Here is a 14,721-nt window from a genome sequence, read left to right on the forward strand (position 1 = left end):
TGCCTTCGGCCTGGTCCCTGGGTCACCTTCTCCTCACTTGCACCTGGCAACAAGGAGGCAGATCCACAGGAAATGCATTTGAGCTCCCATATTACTTTACAGGCCCAAAGGTAAATTCAAACTGATGGCACCATTTCCACAAGACACCATCCTTCCATTAAAGAAACTTGCTTTAAAATACCACTACAGAGTAGTGGTGTTTGGCCAGGAATTTTGTGTACCCAGCTAGCAAAGCCTGAGATTTTAATGGTAGGTGTCAGGAGACTTTCTGAAAATCAGCCCTTTTGAACATGTCAAACCAAGCACCCAGAATTTAAAGCACTTAATATTTATCAGCCACTTTAAATTGCTGGCCCTTGATTATGAAGGAGTACAGCTGTACAAGAAAGGACAGAAGCTCCTCATGGGAATGATTTGATCTTCAGATTAAAAAGGAAAGAGCCCAGCAATATTTACTTATTTGGCTTTTAAACAAAGTTAAGGGGAAAAAAAGAAGAGGCTGTGGCAAGCAGCAGCAAAGAAAAAAGTTCTCATTACTGGGCTGTGCCAGATTCTTCATCTAAAAATAGTCTGTTCAGCAGCTTTTGAAAAAACACCGCAGTGTTTCATTGAGATGCCACAGTATATGTAAAAAACACAATCAAGAATATTATGCCTCTTGTCTGCAATAGTCATATTTAAATTGCTGAATCTGATCTAGGAGTAAAACTACTTTAAAATATTAGAACTAATGGGCTAAGTCGAGCACAGAATTAAGGGGTTTCTGCCACCCCCTTCTTTTCTGGGAATGTCTCAGTAAAAAGCAGAATTGGCACCAGTTAGTATTAATTTACTCAATTAAAGAAGGAATAAGGTAATAAACATAGAAGATGACAAAACAAGAATGTTACAAGAGCACATGGCAGTAATCTAGTAAATTCAGCTTTGTACCAGTAAAACCCAAACAAACAAACCTCCCATTTTCCTTCCTAGAGCTACTCCAGTGGAGAGTAACACAGATCTTCTCCAGCTCTTAGAGGTGAAAATTGCTGCAGGAGCTGTTTGTTTCTGTGTTGAACTCATTTGTAAATGATGACTTCATTTGTGGGCACAGAGGTTGATGGTGTAAAATAAATAAAAACGCTCTTTAACTGCACCTTTCTGAGAGCATCAATACTTTGCATCACCAATGTCTCTTCCATTCAAGAAAAACTGCAGGTCATGTTTCAGCTGAGCAGTCCTTTGCTGACATTTCCCAACTAAAGGCTCTAATGGACCAAGGGGAGGGAATTTTCATGTATTTGTTGCCAGAGTGAGCTTTCGTATAGAGGATGTTGGGATGTCACATAAATATTGCAGGCTCTGGATTTGTAGCACAGGAACAATACGTGCAGAGAGCAAAGCAAGTCCCTTTACACCAATAAAGCCTGGCATTGTTTCTTAGCTGGATTAAAGTGGAATCACTCAAAAGAGGAAAAGCTATTTCATTCTTTACTGATAAAAACAGCTTAAGGAAATGATCTGTTTTATCGTGCATCCACACCAGCTTGAATCTCTAGCAACTCTGTCAACATGGATTCAGTATCACTCTGCACACCCCAGCTAGTGGTGTGTCTGACAGGGACACCTTTGTGGCTCTGAGGAGAGGCACTACCCAACGCGCCATCTCAGAGTTAGGATACTCTCCATGGTCATTTCTGGTACAGTGACCATTTCCCAACCTTTATTTTCCCAGTAGTTCTGTGACTTCCTAACTAAGAGTATTCTGTTAGGCTAATGAACAAGGGACATTATTAGTTGGTGGATTTGCAGCTTTACTAGAGGAACTTCCTAAAAGATCCCTCTCCTGTATCCCCTGCCCATGAGGTTTCCTATAGGAAATGTCAGTATGGCCCATTACAAACATACATCAGCTGCGCCAGCATTTCCTAGCTAATGAAATTAATCTCTTCTTAGAACAACTAAAACAGCTACACAAGAGTATTTGCATTCTCAGTAAAACCCGAGCACCTTCAGATGTCTGGAGCTTACGTGATTTTATAGGCATTCCTCAGGCAACTTGAATCATCAGGCTTTAAGAGGGAAAAAACTCCATTTTCTTCTGTAAATTCTAACAACAAGGGTGGCCTAGGACAAGTAACAGTTGAAAGGAGATGGGGGAAGGGGATATAAGAGAATACTTGATAAACATCCCAAATACATTTGTGCAATTATTGAGCTTCAGGAATGTCTTCTATTTCCTCTGTGCTTTTATAACACTTCTGAAGAAATCATATTTACCATTTTGGCAGCAATACAGCAGTGCTAAAGCTGTTCTGCTATACACCACACCAGGTGAAGCACTATCCACAGGAGAGGAGATATAGGGATGTATCAAAGGCAAGGACATGTAGCATCCCACAGCAACAAAGCATTTCGCAAACACTTGTAGAAGTGCTTTGTTGTGTAGAAAAGAATGACCAGAATAGGGTTTTAAATGCCGGGCTGATTTAGGGCAGAGCACCAAGCTGGCACATCTCCCAGTTCTGTTCAATCTGGTTCTTTATTAGGCTGTGGATATACTGTAATTAGCGATTATACAAGACATTACCTGGTTAAATCCCCCACTCCCTGTTTTCTATATTTGCCACATTCTTGATGTTTCTTCTGCCCACAAAAGCATCCTTTTTGGTAGCCACCCAAATGGGGTTGACACCCAGCTTATTTCTTGGAGACCTGGGATCAAGTCTCTGCACCATCCCTGATCTGCCTGTCCTCAGGCCCCCTCATTCCACTGCACAAGAGATACTCACAGCACTGCAACATCTACCTCGGCTTGGGTGGGGAAGACCAGTTTAACTAAAGCACAGTTAAACATTGAAATTCTTTGCCTAATTAGCTGCACAGTGTCATGATCTGGTTACTAAAGTTCTTAGAAATGCCCCTGCCTGAATTAAGGTGCAAACAAGACCATATGCCAGTGACAATAGTATGGGTTTTATTTGATAGTAAATTTGAGGGGGAGAGAGAGGGGAAGAAAGAAAGAAATAGAAAATAGGTGGGGGGGACAGAAAGAGTGACAGAGACAGAATAAAGAAAATATCACCACACACTGGATCCCAGTGGTGTTCCATTGATCCTCTCCAGCTGGTCTTCTTGGTGGTGAAGGTCCCCCCGAAAAGCACAGAATCCGATGGGTTAACACACGCTCAGGCTAGGTAGGGAAACCCAGGCACCTCCCTGGAGGGGGGAGTTTGCCATTGTCTCTTGCAACAGACTTTGGGTTTGTTGCATCACCACGTGCAGTCCTGTGGTGCGAGGCTTCAGAAATGACTCGGGGGGGGGGCACTTTGGGGGGTCTTGGATGGATTATGCCTCTCACGTGAATGTCCCGTGGATGTGGCCTGTGGGGTTGGGGGTTCCCCAGCTGGGCCAGTTTTTGTAAGGGAAAATGGGTGCTCAGTGCCTCTGACCAGAGGTTACACCCAAAACCTCCTCTCCCCACTTCATTTCAGGGGGAGTGGGGAGGTCTCTGTAAACTTGGCTTCTGTGGAATGTGGTCTTCCCCACCCCAAACTCAGCCAGAGAAGAATCTCTGCTGCGTTTGGCTTTCTTGTGGATGCATTCTTCTTTTTTCAGCCCTGTTTGTGTTTTTCCTAGGCCTGAGATGATTAAAGAAGGGGTTTTCCCTTTATCTTATCTTAGTGGTTTAACTTACAGTCGAAAGTCCCAGTCAGGAATCTTCAGGGAAGCTTCTTTGGTTGTAGCTTCTTTATACAGTTTAAAACTTTATATCAATGTTTGAGGCATGAACTATTTCAGTCTCTGACACACAGAGGAAACAAAACCAAATCTTTTCTCCTTGCTTATACAAAGATATGACTACAGAGCAGGATTTTACTGTGGTAATACTGATGGAAATTTGAAGACCCCTTGAAACAAAAACCATCCATAACTAGGGGTAGTTGGAGGCTAAAATTAATTATTCCCTAAATGTCATACAATTTTTTAAAAGTCTCCAGGACTGAAACATGCTAAAACCAAAATTTTTATGAGAACATTTAGCCTTGCATATCAGAGACTGAACCATTTACTACTGCTATTCTCCACAATATTCCCCACCATGTAATTAACACACACTGTCAAAAGGCACAGGGAGGCCACCACACCATGTTGCTGACCCTCTCTAGCTGCTCTTACCCAAAGCACAGCTATTGGGAGTCCCAGCTCAGGACAGGTTCTGCACTGGTTTTCCTTGCAAGGAAGAGATGCCAAAACTGTTCTAGCCTGAGCTTCAACGTGTGAAAATAAATTCAGTAAAAAAAAATTAAAAAAACAAGAATTAAGCTGTCAAACAAATGCCCACCTTACTGGGCAAGTTGTAGATCAAATATATTTTAGGATCCTGGCAGAATTTCAGGGTCAAAGTGTATCTTTTTTGCAATTTAGTTGGATATGCTTCAGCAACGATTAAAGCAGAGAGGCAGGCACACACTTTCTTAAAGTCAAGCACTTTGGAAGACTCCAATATTTACTAAAAACACACCCCATTGTAAATTCTCCTTGCTACAACTTTCTGTGTGTGCAGGTAAGAGGAAGAAAAAGCAATAACAATGGGCAAAGCATTTTGGATAAGTGCCAATCAGAAGCTTTATACCCTGGTATTTTTTCAGTGTTTTAATACAACTGATGTCTAATGACCTTCAGAGAAAGCACTCCAAGAACACGGTCTCATTCCTCTCATATACCACATTTAAATACAAACAGGCTGAAAGAACTGTAATTACAATATTGTGGAATAGTGTTTTCAGAAATAACCAGATTTACTATTCTGTTCTGAGGACACACGTAGAGAAATGAACTAACTATATACCCACCCATCTGAATGCTGACTATGGAGTTTATGCATCCTGGTTGCAAAAATCATAAATAGAACAGGAAGGTGAATCAGAGGGTACAGTTTTATGGCTATAATTTTGCTTCCTTCTTCAGATCAGATGGCTGAAATAGAAGAATTAAAGCCCATCAGACATCACACCATACGTCTCAAATGTTCAGTAAGGATAATATCCAATATACGATGAACCAAGTATTTAAAGGAAGATTTTTTTAGGTTACTCTTTCTTATGCATATAACCATGTTAAGGAGCAGATTTGAAGAACAAAACCCAGTTTAAAGAATTCCTGATTTAAGTGCTTAACAATGTAGCTGAAAATTTTTATCTTCTTGAGTTGCGTTTGGTTTCATTTAACTCACAGCTCATGTTCACTTTCACCTGAATTTCCAAAAACTGTTGAGAGCATAAGAAAGAATTACTAGTTTTGTTCTGTCTGTGATTCACTCAGGAGAAAGCATACAGCAAAATCAGATTCACCAGTAGGCTGAGATTTCTGGCTATTTGACAGGTGGGTTTATTACCAGACATGGCAGTTTACAGACACAGTCTGACATTTTGAAATTTCTGTTCTCATACTGCTGTAAATTTCTCACTGCATTACATTTAGGAAACAATTCAGAAAGGTCTAAAAATCACCTGATCCCCGCTGCTTCAACATCCCTTAAATCAAGACTATTTCATGTTAAGCAAAGCACCAATGAATCTGAAGATTTGGTATTTTGAGAAGGAGCAGTTTCTCTTACACCCTGTAGAAAGGAGGGAAGGAAGCAGGTTGCAGACTTTCCTCCCAGCTCTCAGTTCCTTCAGGTCTCTGCAAAGAAACCATTGCAGATCTCAGTCACCTTCAAAGTACCAGGGGTGAAATCTCAGCATCGGCACTGACAGTCTCACTAACTGCAGTGGAGCAGAATTCCACAACAAGGAATGTGAGAGAGGAAGGGGGATGATAGCTAGATGGTTCTTAGTGGAATAACCTAAATATACCATTATTTGGGGGTAAAAAAAGACTGGGGATTCATTAATGAGTCTTTACCTTCTATTGCATTTGTTATATGAAATATTATTTGCATTATATTCATAGTTTACTGTCATACTAATACCATCCTTCTGCATTCATCTCCAGTATCTGGCAAGTGCCTACAAAATACTACCAGGAATTGGTGCAAGAAGTGGCAAGCTAAGACTTTTTCATTTCATAGTTTTGGATCACTGTATACATTGCCTTGTCCTCTCCTGAGGAAAAAGGCGGTCAGAAAACATCCTCAGCTGGGGCATTGGTAAGACTCAGCTTCACATTTGCACAGCACCCAGTGAAACAAGGTCTTGATGCTTGGAAGGGTTTGTGAGGCACAAAGCACCACAGTTACTACCACAGTGTATTTTATTAGGAGCTTTACGAGAGCCAGCATCACTTACCTCACTTGGCATAAGCAAACACATTATTGAACACACAAGGAGTATCTGCTGTACCCAGCACCTGCCTTGGCTCACTGCAAGGCACTACCTGGCTGTCCCTGGGACAGGGGGAAGCAGAGGAGCTCCCCAGGCTTGAGGAGAGGCTGAAGGACTCCTCTGAACCTTGGGCAATTCTAGACCTGCAGCTCTAATCCTACTACAGGCTCCCATCAAGATCAAGGAAGTGAGTCCACGTCTCTGTTTCCCCTCTATAAACCCACAAGAGCATTTCCCTCATCCCATGCACTTTCTACCTCGCCTACTTTACAAGTCTGATTCCTCAGAAAGGGGGAACCCCTCTATGTCTCAGTTGTAGCACCATTGAATCCAAGCAGTGACTGGTCCCTTAGGTGATACTTTAAAACAAAAACCAATACGAATCTTTCCTAACAATTGGCTGAACACCTCCTCCCACCCCTCTGCTCCCCCGCCCCTGCCAGGTACAAGGAATGTGCTACAGATATTCCCCAGTGCTCCCTAGACTTCCCCAGCAAGATCAGAGAAGATTAAATACTCTAAGCAGAAGGCAACAATTTTTATTTCAAAGTAAAAGCCAGGACACCAAAATTTGCCTTCCTGACAAATGAAGAAGAAATACATTTGCACATTTTTCTAAAAGAACTTATATGAAGATCTGCAGTGTGTAAAGTCCTAAGGATTGCAAATTATAAGGCATTTTTTCCTTTTCTTGCTTTCCCTCCATCTGAAAAAAAAGCACTTGAAGACAAGTTCTTTGCAGCAGAGGTCAGTGCGGAAAACATTGCTTTCTGCCGCAGACCCAGGAGTCCCCAGCAAGAAGATCCTAGAAATAAATATGCCTCTGCAAAACACTCCAGCTTTGATAAAATAACATTTTGACTGAGTGGCTATTTTACCTACAGTGTTCTCTATAACTTCATTCCAACTACAATTAAGTTAAGAAACACTGCACCTCCAAAACTTTCTCCTCTTCTGTAACCATCCGAAAGGATTTAAAACAAAAAGACAACAGGTTTTTTGTTCTTTTGTAGAACATGATTAAATCTGCATTCTCACTTTATAGTACAGCTAGGAGCAATTTTATTAAACTATTTATGATTATGGAGGGCATAATACGAAAATGATCCACAGCTCCTTTTTCTACTGATTCATAATATGAGAACAGGAGTTTGAGCAATGAAATTACCAGCATGCTAGTGTCAAATAAATGAAAGATGCCACTTTACACAGCACGTGGACATCTTACAGAAATTCCTACTGTAAAATGTCTAAATGTCAGGCAGGAACTGAATGGAAATGCAATTGCACAGCACAGTTATGAATGGTAAGAGTGCTGCACATAGAGATGCCATTCCTGCACTGATACTCACATTTTTTCTAAAGGTAAAAGATGGACCTGTAGCCCCCATCCATTCCTACAGCAGAATGGCCATCATGGCATCCTTAGAAAATTGCCCAAGCTTAACGTGACATTGTTCCATGCATGTGCCATTTTCTTCCTCATCATTTCCAAGGTGTAAAATTGGACTTGTGTGGCCTGATTCCAGAGATCCTATCTTGGAATGCTAATTACACTGGATATTACTGACAGCACCATTGTACAGCAAGCAGCATGGCAGTAGGTAATGAGCAATGAATGTGCAATCAAATCTGGGAGAGAGGGAATTTTGCAAGCCTTTAAACCTCGATATATTTCACAAACAGAAGCAAATTCACACTCAGAAATGCGAGATATAATTTAAGGCACCATTCCCTAATTTCACATAAAAGTAGATGCTCTTGTTCCCTAGGTACAGCCCTGAGTCCTCAGACAGGGAGGGTGAGGCCAGGCTGATATTTGAACAATAGATTTTGAAGTGTTTTCATGTCCACTGTGTTACAGTGCAGGTCACAGGCACAAGCTGGACACACAGAGTGATGTATGCTGGTTCAATAGACAATGCACCGGACAGACAGGATGAAATCAGTGCTTCTAACACTTTTTTAAATTCTTGGAGTACTTTGCTTTCCCTGAAATGCAGAAAAGAGAAATTATCTAGTTGATTTCCTCTTGTACATTTGATTAAAAAGGATGTAATTTACTTCTTTCAGAAATAGCTGTGAGGAGTGTGAAAGAGGCTCAAAAGTTCAGGACAGAAGCCATAGCACCATCTGGGCTGTGAATTTAGGGGCAACAGCCCCCTGGATGGCAGCTGCAGTGAAATGAAGAACCATTATAGTTGTTATACAGCTCTTACAAGTCCTTCTGTACTGCTGATTGCTCAGAAACCCACTGAAGACAAGGTGGCAAGCTGAAGTTCTCACCATGCCCTCTAAAACAGAGGAGGGACAGGGAGCTTTATGGTCTATGCTGACAAGACTCACAAAGACCAACAGATACCAGAAAACAGAGGTAAATCTCTGAAAGAGGGAATCCCTCCAATTTTCTCCAGTTTATTGGTATCTGATAGAAACCAGGAAAACAAATGCAGCTGGTTCAGGTGAAAATCAACCACACGAAGCTTTCTTCATTCCTTTAAACAAATAAGATGTGTTCATCTTCCATACCATATTATATTTTTAGGAATTTGCACTCTGGAGAAAGAACATAATGAGTTCCTCCAGTATCCAAGCCAATGGGCTTACCTTTCACAGTAAAAAAATCCCAACAAAACAAAACACAACAAATGATGAACCTGCTATCAAAACATTCACATGGTAATGCTTTGATTTTTATGCTTTCTTTTTGCTTTCATTGCATTATCTTTTTGTTAACATGTATTTATGCACACTAAAGATTACATAAAAGTCATTTGGCAAAGATAACACACAATAGGATTTGGGAATGTGAAATCAAATAATCCCATCAGCTTTGTATTTAGTACCCAGCTAGAAAAAGGGACAAGATCTACAACATCCTTTCTTGTTTACCTAGTGTAATTGCTTTTGAGCTTTCTTGCAAGTGGATTTCCTGAGCAACATTGTTTTCTCTCCAGTAAGGTTGGCTTTCATCCCAATCCACAAAGTTCTATGACTATAGACAATAAGAATGATAGACTAAGATAACCTTAAAGGCCAGTGTCTCTTCTATTTCTTTCCCTGTGCAGAACAAAACCTGAGTTTCTGACCACCTTCAGAAAGCACATGAGCAACATTTTGCAGAATAAATGCAAAATTGTGAGTCTACAAGCTCACAAAGCACTGTGCTGATGTCCTGCAATTAGGCCTCAGGAGAGTGGGGGGAAAGGAGAAGAAAGGAAAAAAACCCAAGGAAAGATCAATATCTCAAGAAGCAAATGACAAAGAGAAGCAGAGAAAAAGAAGGTAGAAACAGAAACTGAAGTCAATTCTAAGTTATGATAAATCATTCTGTCAAGAGTACTGAGTTTGGCAGCAATTAAGAGGTGATCATGGTCATAGAAACAAGGAGCTTCTGACCACTTCTGTTAGGGCTGGCACAGGGACTGTCCTCCTTTTGTATCTTTGGCAAGATTCAGCTTCTGCCAACGAATTGTACCTGTGTTCAGCAGCAGAAGTGATCCCTTCTCCTCCAGCCAACTGCAGGGATGCCTCCATGGATTACATTCCACCCCTAGCAGATTATGGGACTAGCTCAGGCAAAGGTACTCTTTACGGACGTTGTTAAAGCAAGTGAGAAGGTCCCAGACAGCAGCAGTTGAAAACCTGCTAAGTGCATTTCAAGGCTCTTCTACCTGGAGAACAGCCAACTGAAAACAAATTACATGGGTATTTTATAGTAATGCCACATCAAAAACCTACATAAAAGCTGTATCTGGCTCTATTTTCCCAGACAAGTAAACTTTGTTCCTCAGGCTATAGCGCCTCAGGATTTTTTCCAGCATTTTCAAATTACATGAGTAACTACATTCTTCTAAGTCTTTGCATCCTCTTCCTAAATAAAACATCTCTCAGAATTATCAAAGCAGATATATTAGTGTACTGGGCCAGCTACCTTTCATTTTTAACAGTTCTTTACATACACAGAAAGAAAGACAGAGAAAGGGGAAAATAACAAAAAAACCTTTCAAAGGACAGAGATAGGCTCCATCCTCTATATCAAATCAAATCTGCTTTAGTAGGTCTTTCCTGAGCTCCCCCATCCTTATTGGCCATCACACTATTTTACAAAGCTGTCACCGTATGTGAGATACTTCGTTTCAGGGAGAAAATTATCAAGATGAAAGAATTACTTACTCCACTTCCACCAACCTTGTGAATCATTCATGTTCCTTACCTGAATTACAGCCAGCTGCAGTATCTGTCACATTCTGGACCTAAGCCATGTCCAGTGTTATCACTGCGTCCCACAGCCATAGGGAGGAGGAGAGAGATCCATCAGGCAGGAATTGTGCAGCAAGATTGATTTATTTAATTATTTTACAAACTCTTTTATAGACTTTTTTTCTTCATAGTCTAATTGGACAAAGAATCAGCCACCCTCTGGGGTGATTGGCTAGAATCCTAAAACATCCATTGTCAAAATATTTTTCTGCTGTACTATAAACATAGTTCTACAAGGTTGCAGGTGTTCATAGTTTACAGAACTCTGCAAATATCTTCGTGAGAAAGAAAAGTATCCCACGGGCTTAGAAAGAAGCAGGAAAATTTCTTTCTAACAGCATTTTTGTACCCACAATTCCCCCTTTTTGTTTTATAAGATAACAATTCTACTATTAATCCTAAATAGAAATTTATATCAGTTATTAATTCTAAATATGTCCTTAAGGCTTTAACTATCTGACTCCATAACAAGAAATTTAAGTTCAGTCTCTGCTTGTGGAAGGACCATCCCAGTCTCTGCTTGTAGAAGGACCATCTGCCTGATGGTTGACATCTTGGTCATCATCAGAAGAGTCATTAAGCTGATGATCTACATTCTGGTCGCAATTTGGATGGTTGGCGTTCTGGTCATCATTTGGAGGTTGCCTGTTCTGCCTCTGCTGCCGTAGGTCAGGGCGAACGCATTTTGAAGGTAGCCACCGTACCCCAGTATCTGTGGAAACGCAAGCATACCCACGACCCCAAACGATAAGCTCATGCGGGCCTTGCCACTGGTTAGTGAGTAAATTCCGTACCCAGACTTTTGCCCAGGGCAGTTGTGTCTCACCTGAAGACTGCAATGAGAGAAAATGATTCAGAATAACAGGATTATTTGAATTTTGTGGTACTGTAAGGTAATTAATTGTATACAAAGCTTTTTCTAGTCTGCTCTGTGGGGTTTCTCCATGCATTCCCCTTTTCTGTTTGTCCAAAACACGCTTCAAGGTACCATGAGCGTGTTCGACTATGGCTTGGGCAGTAGGAGAATGTGGGATACCAAAGGTATGGTCTACACCCCATAGGTGTAAAAACTGCTGTGTCTTCTCCGAGGCATAGGCAGGACCATTATCAGTTTTCACAGAAGCTGGCACGCCCAGGACTGAGAAAGCCAATTTCCAATGGGCAATGACATCACGGCCCTTCTCTCCAGTGTGAGCAGAAGCCCACATAGCCGAGGAGAAAGTGTCAATAGACACATGTACATATTTCAGCCGACCAAATTCTGGGATGTGAGTTACATCTGTTTGCCAAATCTGCAAGGCTTTTAGCCCTCTGGGGTTTACCCCTGATGGCAAAGGCACAGCGAGCCCATGACAGTCAGCACAAGCACTGACAATACCATGTGCTTCAGTTGGCGTTAAATGAAACCGCTTCTGCAGGGTATGTGCACTTTGATGGAAGAAACCATGCGATGCCTTGGCTTGTGCAATTTTGTCAGGCTGAGGCCCTAGCCACACAGGGTTGGCCAGCATGTCAGCCCTGGCATTGCCTTCTGTTAGAAACCCTGGTAAATTGGTGTGGCTTCGAATGTGCAGAATGTAATACGGATGCACTCGAGCCTGAATCGCAGACCACAAGGTTTGCAACAGCGAAAACAGAGCCGCATTGTTCACCTCCTTCAGAAGTGAACAATCTAAGCGTTGGGTGATATCTGCTACATAAGCAGAGTCAGTAACCAAATTCAAAGGTTCCTGTGAGAATCATTGAAAAGCCATGGTAACAGCCCTTAATTCAACCAACTGAGCAGAGCCTGATTCGTGTTCCTTCAGCACTTGCCATTCCAATCCCTCCTTCCAGGTAACGATGGCTTTCCCAGTTTTCCCAGAACCATCCGTAAAGACAGTGGGTCCTTGCACTGGCACTCGGCTATTTCTCGGCTGCAAGGAAAGAACGGTCGATTTTGCCAGCTGCAGTAATTTATGGCTGGGGAGATGGTAAGTGATCTGCCCTGAAAAGTTTTGCAGCGCGCTTTGCAAAGGAGCACTATGGATAAGGCTCCACTCAAAGTATTCCTTTGAGATTGGAATGACAATTACTGCAGGATCCGCAGCCATCAGTTGCAAACACCGTTGACGGCATTTGATTATCAGAGAAGCGACCAATTCAAACACTGTGGTCACAATCCTTTTTGGCTGGTGAGGCAAAAAGACCCATTCTAGGATATGCAAATGCCATTGTGCATTCCACTGGCCAATGATACCTGAAGGATGGAGGTCTGGAATAGTAATGAAAACAGTGATAGCGATGGAGGGATCCATTCAATAAACCTGACGAGCGGAAACAGCCCGTTGGACCTCTTGCAGTGCTCGTTGCACTTCTGGAGTCAACTCCTGAGGTGAATTCAGATCGGGATCCCCTTTTAATGTATTAAAAAGCGGGGAAAGTTGCATTGGAGTTAGACCTAGATAAGGTCGTAACCAATTGATGACACCCAGCAGTTTCTGAGCATCATTCAAGGTTTTAATAGAATCTGGGAATCACACCTCTTGGCATTGGATAGTTTGGTCCAAAATTTTTACTCCTAAATATTTCTAAGGAGGATGCTGTTGAACTTTCTCTGGAGCTACCTCTAATCCATAGGCATGCAGAGCAGCGAGCAGCTGAGGCTGTATTCTCAGCAGCTCGTCCTGGGTGGATGCTGCCACCAGGATATCATCCATGTAGTGGTAGCAGCGTGCATCAGGAAACTGCTTGCGAACTCCGGCTAAAGCTTGGGCAACATACCACTGACAGATAATTGGGCTGTTCCTCATCCCTTGAGGGAGGACCTTCCATTGGTATCTCTTAGCAAGTTCAGCATTGTTAATGGCAGGCCCAGTAAAGGCAAATTTTGGTTTGTCATTAGGATGCAAAGGAATTGTGAAAAAGCAATCCTTCAAATCAATGATCAGGATTTCCCACCCCATAGGAATCATGGTGGGAGAGGGCATGCCACGCTGCAATGCCCCCATACCTTCCATTACTGCATTAACTTTCCGGAGGTCCTGCAATAATCTCCATTTCCCTGATTTCTTCTAAATTATGAAAACAGGAGTATTCCAGGGACTAGTAGAAGGCTCAATGTGCCCCTGTTGTAACTGTTCCTGAACCAGCTGATGAAGGGCGTCTAACTTCTCTTTTGGTAGGGGCCACTGCAGCTCAAAGATTGGTGTTAGTCAGCCACCTCTAACGCAGTGTAGGATGCTGTGCGCCCTTACACACAGTGACCCCTATTAAAAATTTGCCCCAATCCGTACGCCCCAAGCTGTCAACACGTCCTGTCCCCAAAGGTTAAGGGAAGTGGGAGTAACATAAGGCCTAATTGTAGCTATGTGCCCCTCTGAGTCCTTCACCATCACAGGCCATTTGCTTAAATAGCTCTGTGTGGTTCCTCCTAATCCTGCGATGGCCGATCCCACCGGGGCTAAAGGCCATGAGGGAGGCCACACAGAGAAGGAGATGATAGTTACATCAGCACCCGTATCAATCAAACCTCAAAGCTGAGTCCAGGGCGGACAGGCGTTCGGCAGGATCAGGGTACATGTCATCTGTGGCCTTTGGTCAGAGATGTCTGCAGTCCAGAAGGCCTGCGGAAGTCCCGTAGATCCACTGCCACTATCTCCATGAATTTGTTGCTCTATCCTGGGGACACAAGACTTAAAAGGCACTAATTTAGCAAGGCAGCTCTTTTCAGGAATAGTGACAGGGGTTTTTGCGTGGAGACCATAGCATGAATCTGACCTTTAAAGTCAGCGTCAATAATTCCTGAGTGCACTAAGATTCCTTGATGGGTAACATCAGGTTTTCCCACCAGCATCACACTGGATCCCTGGGCTAAGGGTCCCTATGCATCCAAGGGAACCTTATAAATACCGCTAGAGTCTAAGATGACTGCAGCTGCGGTGTGGACGTCAAAACCGTCTGATCCCTGGGTGCTGTCTCTAGGGTGGCGGAGTAGGCCTGTACCTGTACCTGTGCCACTCTCTGGGGGAGCGACTGCATTGGAGAGCAATTCCCCCTCCTTGCACCCTGGTGGAAGTTTCCTCACAATGGCCGACCATAGGCATGAGCCAGAGATCTACAATAGTCCGAGCAATGCCCTGGCCTGCCACACCTCTTGCAGTGAGGGATC

The 14,721-nt window shown here is 42.6% G+C and overlaps 1 long non-coding RNA gene across 1 annotated transcript; it reads right to left on the reverse strand.

Moving 5' to 3' along the window:
- Positions 1-11,254: 11,254 nt before the first annotated feature.
- On the reverse strand, positions 11,255-14,184 carry LOC116446791. The gene is made up of 3 exons (XR_004241376.1): positions 14,083-14,184; positions 11,398-11,404; positions 11,255-11,283 (listed from the first exon to the last, which is right to left on the reverse strand). It is a non-coding gene; the product is annotated as an uncharacterized LOC116446791 (long non-coding RNA).
- Positions 14,185-14,721: the final 537 nt, after the last annotated feature.

The sequence above is a fragment of the Corvus moneduloides genome, chromosome 7 (genome assembly GCF_009650955.1).
Source record: "Corvus moneduloides isolate bCorMon1 chromosome 7, bCorMon1.pri, whole genome shotgun sequence".
NCBI classification, from domain to species: domain Eukaryota; kingdom Metazoa; phylum Chordata; class Aves; order Passeriformes; family Corvidae; genus Corvus; species Corvus moneduloides.